Source organism: Diceros bicornis (assembly GCF_020826845.1).
Source record: "Diceros bicornis minor isolate mBicDic1 chromosome 13 unlocalized genomic scaffold, mDicBic1.mat.cur SUPER_13_unloc_1, whole genome shotgun sequence".
Taxonomy (NCBI): domain Eukaryota; kingdom Metazoa; phylum Chordata; class Mammalia; order Perissodactyla; family Rhinocerotidae; genus Diceros; species Diceros bicornis.
In genome coordinates, this window is record NW_026690866.1 from 14,389,946 (window position 1) to 14,399,678 (window position 9,733).

Below are 9,733 nucleotides of genomic sequence, written 5' to 3' on the forward strand. Positions count from 1 at the left end.
TATTCTTTCCCTTGCCTGAGTAGACATGGTATTGGGAAGGGTGCAGCAAAGACCGATGTCAAAGACTGTACTGCGTATATTTTCTTCTAGGAGTTTTATGGTTTCAAGTGTTAGATTCAAGCTTTTTATCCATTTCGAGTTAATTTTTGTGTATGGTGGAAGATAATGATCTACTTTCATTCTTTTGCATGTGTCTGTCCTGTTTTCCCAACAGCATTTATTGAAGAGATTTTCCTTTCTCCATTGTATGATCTTGGCTCCTTTGTGAGAGATTAACTGACTACAGATGTGTGGTTTTCTGTCTGGGCTTCCAGTTCTGTTCCATTCATCTATGAGTCTGTTTTTGTGCCAGGACCATGCCATTTTCATTACTATAGCTATGTAATATATTTTCAAGTTAGGATTGTGATGCCTCCAGCTTTGTTCTTTCTTCTCAGGATTGCTTTGGCTATTTGAGGCCTTTTGTTATTCCATGTATATTTTAGGATTCTGTGTTCTATTTCTATGAAGAATGTCATTGGGATTCTGATAGGGATTACATTGGATCTGTAGATTACTTTAGGTAATATGGACATTTTAACTGTGTTTATTCTTCCAATCCATGTGCATGGAATATCTTCCCATTACTTCAGGTCTTCATGGATTTCTTTCAATAATGTCTTATAGTTTTCATTGTATAGGTCTTTAACCACTTTGGTTAAATTTATCCCTAGACACTTTTTTCTTTTTGTTGCATTGTAAATGGGATTGTATTCTTGAGTTCTCTTTCTGTTAGTTCATTATTAGAGTATAGAAATGCAACTGATTGGGGTAAGTTGATTTTGTACGCTGCAACTTTGCTGTAATTGTTGATTATTTCTAATAGTTTTCTGATGGATTCTTTAGGGTTTTCTATATTTACAATCATGTCATCTGCAAACAGCAAGAGTTTCCTTTCTTCCTTTCCAATTTGGATTCCTTTTGTTTTCTTTTTCCAGCCTAATTGCTCTGTCCAAAACCTCCAGTACTATGTTGAATGGGAGTGGCGAGAGTGGGCACCTTTGTCTTCTTCCTGTTCTCAGAGGAATGGCTTTAAGTTTTTCGCCATTAAGTATGATGTTGTCTGTGGGTTTGTGATATATGACCTTTGTTGTGTTGAGGTACTTTCCTTCTATACCCATTTTATTGAGAGTTTTTATCATAAATGGATGTTGGATCTTGTCAAATCCTTTCTCTGCGTCTGTGGAGAGGATCATGTGATTTTTATTCCTCATTTTATTAATGTGGTGTATCACATTGATTTCCGGATGTTGAACCATCCCTGCATCCCTGGTATAAATTCCACTTGATCATCTTATATAATCCTTTTAATATATTGCTGTGTTCGATTTGGTGATATTTAGCTGAGGATTTTTGCATCTGTGTTCATCAGTGATATCGGCCTATAATATTCCTTCTTTGTGCTATCCTTGCCTGCTTTTGCTGTCAGGGTGACGTTGGCCTCATAGAATGAATTAAGAAGTGTTCCATCTTCTTCAATTGTTTCGAATAGTTTGAGAAGCATAGGTATTAAATCTTGTTTGAATATTTGGTAGAATTCTCCATAGAAGCCATCTGGTCCTGGACTTTTGTTTTTTGGGAGTTTTTTGATGACCATTTCGATCTCTTTACTTGTGATTGGTCTGTTCATTTATTCTATTTCTTCTTGAGTCAGTTTTGGGAGGTTGTATGAATTTATCTATTTCTTTTAGGATATCCAATTTGGTGACATGTAAGTTGTTCAGTGTATTCTCTTACCGTCCTTTGGATTTCTGTGGTATCTGTTGTAGTTTCTAATCTTTCATTTCTAATTTTATGTCTTTGAGCCTTCTCTCTTTTTTTCTTAGTGAGTCTGGCTAATGGTCTGTCAATTTTGTTTCAGTCTTCTCAAAGAACCAGCTCTTTGTTTCATTGACCCTTTCTACAGTTTTTTTAGTCTCTATTTCATTTATTTCTGCTCTAATTTTTATTATTTCCCTCATTCTGCTGACTTTGGGCTTCATTTGTTCTTCATTTTCTGGTTCTATTAGGTGTAGTTTAAGGTTACTTATCTGGTATTTTTCTTGTTTGTTGAGGTGCGCTTGTATTGCTATGAATTTCCTTCTTAGAACTGCTTTTGCTGCATCCCATAAGAGTTGTTTTGTTGTCTTTTCATTTTCATGTGTCTTCAGGTATTTTTTGATTTCTCCTTTCATTTGTTCATGGATCCAATGTTTCTTCAGTCGTGTGTTCTTTAGTGTCCACATATTTGTGACTTCCCCATCTTTTGTACTGTAGTTGATTTCTAGTGTCATAGCCTTGTGGTCAGAAAAGAAGCTTGTTATGATTTTAATCTTAAATTTATTCAGGCTTGCCTTGTTTCACAACATATGGTCTATCGTTGAGAATGTTCCATGTGCACTTAAGAAGAATGTGTATTCTGCTGTTTTGGGAGGGTATGCTCTCTCTATATCCATTAAGATCATCTGATCATTTGTTTCATTTAATTCCACTATTGTTGCCTTTCTCTGCATGGTCTATCCATGGATGTAAGTGGGGTGTTCAGGTCCCCTGCTATTATCGTGTTGCTGTTAATTTCTCCATTTAGGTCTCTTAATAGTTGCTTTATATTCGTTTGTGCTGCTCTGTTAGGTGCATACATCTTTATAAGTGTTATGTCCTCTTGGTGGAAAGTCCCCTTTATCATTATATACTGCCCCTCTTTGTCTCTCATAGTCTTTTTTATCTTGAAGTCTGCTTTGTCTGATATAAGTATGGCACCACTTACTTTCTTTTATTTGCCATTTTCTTGGAGTATTGTCTCCCATCCCTTCATTCTGAGCCTGTTTGTTTTTAGAGCTGAGATGTGTTTCCTGGAGGCAGCATATTGTTGGGTCTTGTTTTCTAATCCGCCCCACCACTTTGTGTCTGTTGATTGGAGAATTCAATCGATTTACATTTAGAGTGATTACTGATACATGAGGACTTAATCCCACCTCATCTATATTTCCATTGTTTCTCTTCCTTTGTGTTTCTGACTACCATTTCATTTTGGGGGTTTTCTGTGGAGGTTTTCTCTTTTTTTATGATCTATGGCTCTGCTCTGATTTTTTGTTTGCTGGTTACTGTGAGGTTTGTATGAAGATCTCATAGATGAGATAGTCCATCTTCTGATAGCCTCTTATCTCCATTAGTCTAAGCAGGTTCCATCCCTTTCTTCTTCTCCTTCTGAGTTATTGTTGTCACATGTTATTCATTTTTGAGTTGTGCATTTGTAACTAAGTTGAAGTGTTTATTGTTACTTTTGATGCTTTCCTTCCCTTCTTCTTTTACGTTATAATTAAGTATTTGCTACCTTGTTGTGAAACACAGCTGTAGCTTTCTGATTTTGTCTGTCTATTTATCACTCTGGTCAAAGATTTGTAAACATTTGCCTTCTTTTTGTTTCAGGTATGAGGGCGTCTTGATCATTGCTTGTATGGGAGATCTAGTGGCAATGAAATCCTCAGCCTTTGTTTATCTGGGAAAACTTCTATTTCTCCATTGTATCATAAGGATCATTTCACTGGATAGAGTATTCTTGGCTGAAAGTTTTTTTCTTTCAGTATTTGTAATATATCTTTCCATTGTTTCCTTGCCTGTAAATTTTCTGCCAAGAAATATGCTGAAAACATGATGGGGGTTCCTATGTAGGTTATTTTCTTCTATCTTGCTTCCCTTAATATTTTTTCTTTGTCATTGGCTTTTGCCAATTTTACTATCACATACCTTGGAGAAGGTCTTATAGCATTGATGTAATTAGGCGTTCTCTTGGCTTCATGTACTTGTAGGTAGGGTTCTTCCCCAGGTTTGGGAAGTTCTCAGCTATTATTTCTTTGAACAAGCTCTCTGCTCCTTTCTCCCTCTTTTCTCCCTCTGGAATACGTATAATTCTTATGTTGCTTTTATAATTGAGTCATATATTTCTCCAAGAATTCCTTTAATTTTTAAAAATCTGAGTTCTCTCTCCTCATCCACTGGAAGCATTTCTATATTTCTATCCTCTAAATCACTAATTCTTTCATCCATAATATCAGCTCTATTTTTTAAGGATTCTAGATTCTTTTTTATCTCATTAATTATGTTCTTCACATCCAGAATTTCTGCTTGTTTTTTTAATAGTTTCAGTTTCTTTAATGAAGTATTCATTTTCCTTATTAATTTTATTCCTGAGTTCGTTGAACTGTCTGAACATTATTGTAACTTGGCGAGTTTCTTTATGACAGTTATTTTGAATTTTCTGTCATTTAGATTGTAAATTTCTGTGACTTCAAGGTTCATTTCTGGAGATTTGTCATTTCCTTCTGCTCTGAATTGTTAGTGCAGTTTCTTATGGTGTTTGATGAACTAATCTTTTGCCTGTGTATTTGTGGTAGTATCGGGTCACAGATTCCACCTGCTACCGCTGTGGGGGAAGCATGAGCTGTGTCTCTGATCCCACCCCATACGCTGGAAGTTGTGTGGGTACAGTGGCTGTTCCCACCCGCTGGGAAAGCATTCACAATGGGCTCAGAGCTGCTGCTACACAGAGACACGTACCCAGTTGTGAGACCGCAGCACTAGTATGGGTATTTGTGCCATCTCGGAAAGCATTTGCATGTGCGCGCATATCTGCTGCTGCCTTTTCTTATGCTCATGCCAGCCTCTGTGCTTGGCGGGTGGGACTTCTTCACGGGTTCTGAGCATTCCCCAATCATTGGGACTGCAGTGGCACGGTGGGCTTTCCAACCATCCAGGAAAGCATTCATGTGCAGGTCCAGGGCTGCCGCCAACCCCTCCCAGAGTTGCACCAAGATGCATTCCTTCTTTTGCGGATGCAGCAGTACTATTGGCTCTCACGCCAACCTGGGAAGCACTCAGGCGTGTGTACAGTGCTGCCAGGGAAGTCTTGGGGATAAGAATGAATTCATAGTACATGCAATGACAAGCATAAATCTCAGAATAATTATGCTGAGTGAAAGAAGCCAGTAAAAAATGAGTACATAGTATATGATCCCATTTATAAAAATTCTTGGAAAATCTATAGGGACATATACCAGATCACTGGTTGCCTGGGAATGAGAATGTGTTTGCAAACGGCAGGGAAAGAGGAATTAAAATGAGCATGAGGAAATTTGGGATGGATGGGTGTTCCTTTTCCTGATTGTGGTGATGGTTCAATAAGTTATAATCAAAATGTATCAAATTGTTCACTTTAAATGTATGCAGTTTACTGTATGTCGTTAATACCTCAATTATGCTAGAACATGTAGGGGAAAGAGAGGGAGAGAGAGCCAAAAGAGGGAAAAGGGGAGGAAAAGAGGACTGAGGGTGAAAATTAAGTGGAAAAAAGGAAGAGGGAGACATAGGAGGCATCAGGTCTCTGTGGCTTTGGCATCTCCTTCCCCTGGAGTCTCCCATACTGGGCAGCTGACTGGACCATTCTGATGCACTCTCCTCACCTCAGAAGTCACTGTCTGTCAGCAGAAGAAGGAGGGCAACTGTGAGCTCCACTGACGACGTCTGGGCTATTACCTGCCTCATGGCGACCTATGGAAGCTGCGTTGACTAGATCTGACTAGGTCTGATGTCCCGTTTTCCCAGCTGGTGTCCAGAGGATCTTGGCTGGAACATAACGAACCTACATTGGATGGACACAGGCTCCGAGCCTTTCTAGACTTGGCCCCTAATTGGCTTACAGGGGACTGTGCTGAAAGATTTCACCTTCCTTAAGTCCTGACAATGACTACAATTTCTGTCCTGTGGTGTCACACCAGTTCATCCCTCAGGGACACCAGAATTGGTGAAACAAGCACAGATATTACCATCGTGTAAAATTGAATCCCCACTTCAGTGCAAGGTTTCCCTTCTTAGGAAACTTTGAAACATCCCTCCCCTTGACTCTGTGCAGCCATCACACCCTGCTCAGTTCCTCCATATTTCTCCCCCACTGAAGGCCTGGCAGTCTCAGGTTCCCCTTTTCTGCTTCATTCTCTGAAGCTCAGATTCACCAGGACTTCCAGATCAATCTCCCTCGATGGCTCCTCTACCCACTCATGGGTCCTCCATGATGAGAAACAGGCCAAGTTGGGAGGAATGGGTGAGACATGACTCTGCAGTCACCTTGGGCCTTGGGAGCTGAAATGACTAGGTGTCTGGGAAGCCTGAATCCCAGAGTAACACCAAGGCTCTGGGAAGAGAGTATCTGCTCTGGTTTTAAAAGTGAATAAAACTCGGCGGGAGAAAACTGAGGGAAAAGAAAGAGTCTTTTTTCATCTTTCTCTGTACAGAGTCCAATTAGCCACACAGCAGAGGCTCCCCAACAAGCAGTCTAGAGCATCCCAGGTATGAGGCAGGCTGCGCTGTTCTGCCGTGGGTCTGTGGGAACAGATTACATTATCTGTACACACTGTGCAGATGACCACAGGTGAAAATACCGAAGGGCTGAGAATTAAATTCACAGTCATGCCACTCTCTCATAATTTTTGTGTGTGAGCTTCACATTCTCAATCTTAAGCAGTGATTCTCTGAGAATGCACACTTGAAGATTATAATGTTTAATAATATTATTAATGATTGCATACATTGTATGTTATACATTGTACAGTATAATTATAAATTAATGTTTAATTATTATTATACATTAATATATTATTATATATTACATTATTATAATAATATCATTATAATGATTAATAATAGCTATGATTATTGACTAATTTCTGCTAAGCAACTTGACTGGCAAGCTCTGTGTGTATTATCTTAGTTACAGTCACTATTTTTAGGGTTTTATTCCCATTTTAAGCTAAAAATAAGGAGGCTCAGATATATTAAATAAGTTGACAAAGAAGGAAAATAATTACTACAAAGCCTAAATAAACACCTATTCAAAATATGTGTCAAAGAAAGAAAGATGTTATCTGACTTACAAACAGACTCAAAGTTGACCTCCCACAGGCCCACAGTGAAAGAAGCGGTAAAGAGTGTACATCAGGAAGAAGAAATGTGAACCCAGGAAAACATAACAGGAGTCACGAGGAAAGGAAAAAACAGTCTGTCTAATTTAGTATTAGTTTTAAAACAAGACATTAAAAACACATTCGAACCAAAATTCCAGATGATTACCACATGGAAGAATAGAGGAGAGAAGACTTAGCTAAAAAATACCTCATTTTTTAGGGAAGATATAAATACTAAGATACTCTATTATTGTTTAACACATTGCTCTCAGAAACTGATAAATCTGTGGGACAAAAGTAGGTAATGATAAAGAGGATTTGAAGAGTGCAACATACTCGATCAGGCAAATAGACAAATCCCAACACACTGGCTTATTGTGACACTTGTGATGCTGAAAACAGTCGTTCTCCTGACAACAGGATACCACAATGGCATATCAATTTTCATGAATGAAACTTCCAACACATATAAATCTAAAAAAAGGGAAAATACAGTATTTCATTATGTGCGGCTGTGACTCAACATGCAACAAATACCAGAAAAATAGAGACCCAGAAGTAGGTGTCTTTTCTGAGAAGACAGATATAACAGCTCTTTCGTGAAATATTATGTTGGAATCTATTGGAATATTACACAAAAAGGACAATCCGTTTGGACTATGTAATTTTTCTCTGTGACTGTGAGGGCAAAATCGAAAGAATCCCCTGACTGTGATAACTCTCTGTTGATCTTAAAATACAAATGCATAACACTCAGGAAAGGAAAATGAGAGAACAAAATGAGAAAGAAAGAAATCCTTTCTCTCCTCACCTGAAACCCAATCTCTCACCTCAGAAGGTTCACTGTCTGTATCTTCTCTGTCATGCAAAGGAATCAAAGAAAAGAAAACTATTGGTATATATTAAAGTTTCAAGAGCTTAAAGCAAGAAGACATCAGGACCCCTGCAGAGGCATTAACTTAGAATGAGCTCCATGTCATCTGCACCGTTTTGTCTTTTCTTCATCATGTTTGTCGGGACATCCTTCTTGGCCCCTCAATCTCCCTGCCTCACTAGCAAGTCTGTCTGCATGAATGCTACCGCCAGGCTCTCTCTTGCTGTCTTCACTTTCTCTTCCTGTTTCCTGATATCCTCCTCAGTCACCAGAAATTGTTTGCAAAGGAGTTGTGGGATGTACAGAGCAGCTCCTGGGATCGTCTTTGCTGAATCTCAAGACCAGGCAGGGGTGGGCATGGTACTGGAGTTCAGACCACCTGCGAGCACACATGACAGGGATGCACCTGTGCAACTAAGTGCAAGATTCAGCAGGGCTTTGGCAAGGTCCCAAGACTTAACAGTTCTCCTGCACTCTGCAGGCCTAGAGACCTTGCAGTCTCTTCTGCCAGCAGAGTTGTTGGGGCTGCTCCAAGGTTTCCTCCCTTTGATGGCATCTGACCTCATTGCCAGGATAGGATAAGATTCTAGTAACTGGCCTCTTGAATATGTAACTGGACATCCTCAAAGGGATGGAGATGCTCAAACCAGGCTTTGGGTTGGATTGGTTTCCACAATTATGTCGCTTCCTCTGTGATGATTTGACCATCATACTTCTTTTCTTCTTACCCTATAAAAATAAATTGTGACTGTGGATAAGAGTGATAAATGAAGCCTGCCTTCCCAGGACAATTATGTCAGATGCCTTGTACTTCTACCCTCCCTCTCTCCCTGTGGGGATTAATCTCAACCTGAGTCCTGGGACATCATCAACGAGATTTGGGTCAAGAAGAGAAAGCTCGAGGTCAAAACTCAGGACTACTGCATGTCGTTTCTTCTCCCCCATGTTGTTAGACACTTATGAGTATGATTTTATTCTCATTTTGTCCTTGTCACTCTCAACAACAAAATCCCTGGTGCTCCCTGTCAGGACACACTGTCCCCAGTCTTTTTCTAAATCCCAAATCATACCATTCTTCTGTACTATATGACTATTCATTTAATAAGCCCATTGACCAGTTGGTGTTCATAGCTCCAATAGAGCTTAAGTCAGTAGTGAAATTATCATCCACCCCACTCCTATTGACTGTTATTTGACAACTGTGAACATTAAATCTCAGTACAGAGAATATGTCTGAAAAAACTCAACTTCCAAATGGAGATTGTGCTGTAAGTGGGAAGTACACACTGGATTTATTAAACCCACGAAAAAAAATGTAAACTCTCTCATTATGAAGTTTTGTGTAGAGTGCACCCACATTGATGATATCTTGGTTATAGTGGGTTAAAATATACTATTAAGACTAGTTTCACATGTTGGCTTTCATTTTTTTAAATGTGGCCGTTAAGAAAAAAATTAAATTCGATAATATAGAGTGCTTAATGTTACTATGGGACAGTGCTGTTGAAGCCATCAGTGAAAATAAAGTCCAGAGACAGTGGTTAGGGAAATTTTTTCCCTAGAAAATGAGTCTACACTGACCCACACTGCAAGATGCAGTAAAAACTGTCATACACACACACAGACACACAGACACACTGAGAGAATGAAAAAAACCTCTTCCTAGAGTCCCACCTCTTCTCCCATGGCATGAGGTTGCACTCCTACTTAGTCCTAAGTGGACTAATCTCAAGAAAGAAGGCAGAAGTCAAGGTAATTTACCAGTTAGGAAGATCTAAAACCAGAGACTAAAACTCAAGATATGTGATGAATTTCCTGTCCTGGCTTCTGTTATTTTTTCAATATGTTAGGGAGACTTTTCCAAGGAGGGTTGTTTTAAAACTCA

General features: G+C 39.1%; 1 pseudogene; it reads right to left on the minus strand.

The window, feature by feature from the left end:
* Window positions 1–7,950: 7,950 nt before the first annotated feature.
* On the minus strand, window positions 7,951–8,556 carry LOC131401659 (methyl-CpG-binding domain protein 3-like 1; annotated as a pseudogene).
* Window positions 8,557–9,733: the final 1,177 nt, after the last annotated feature.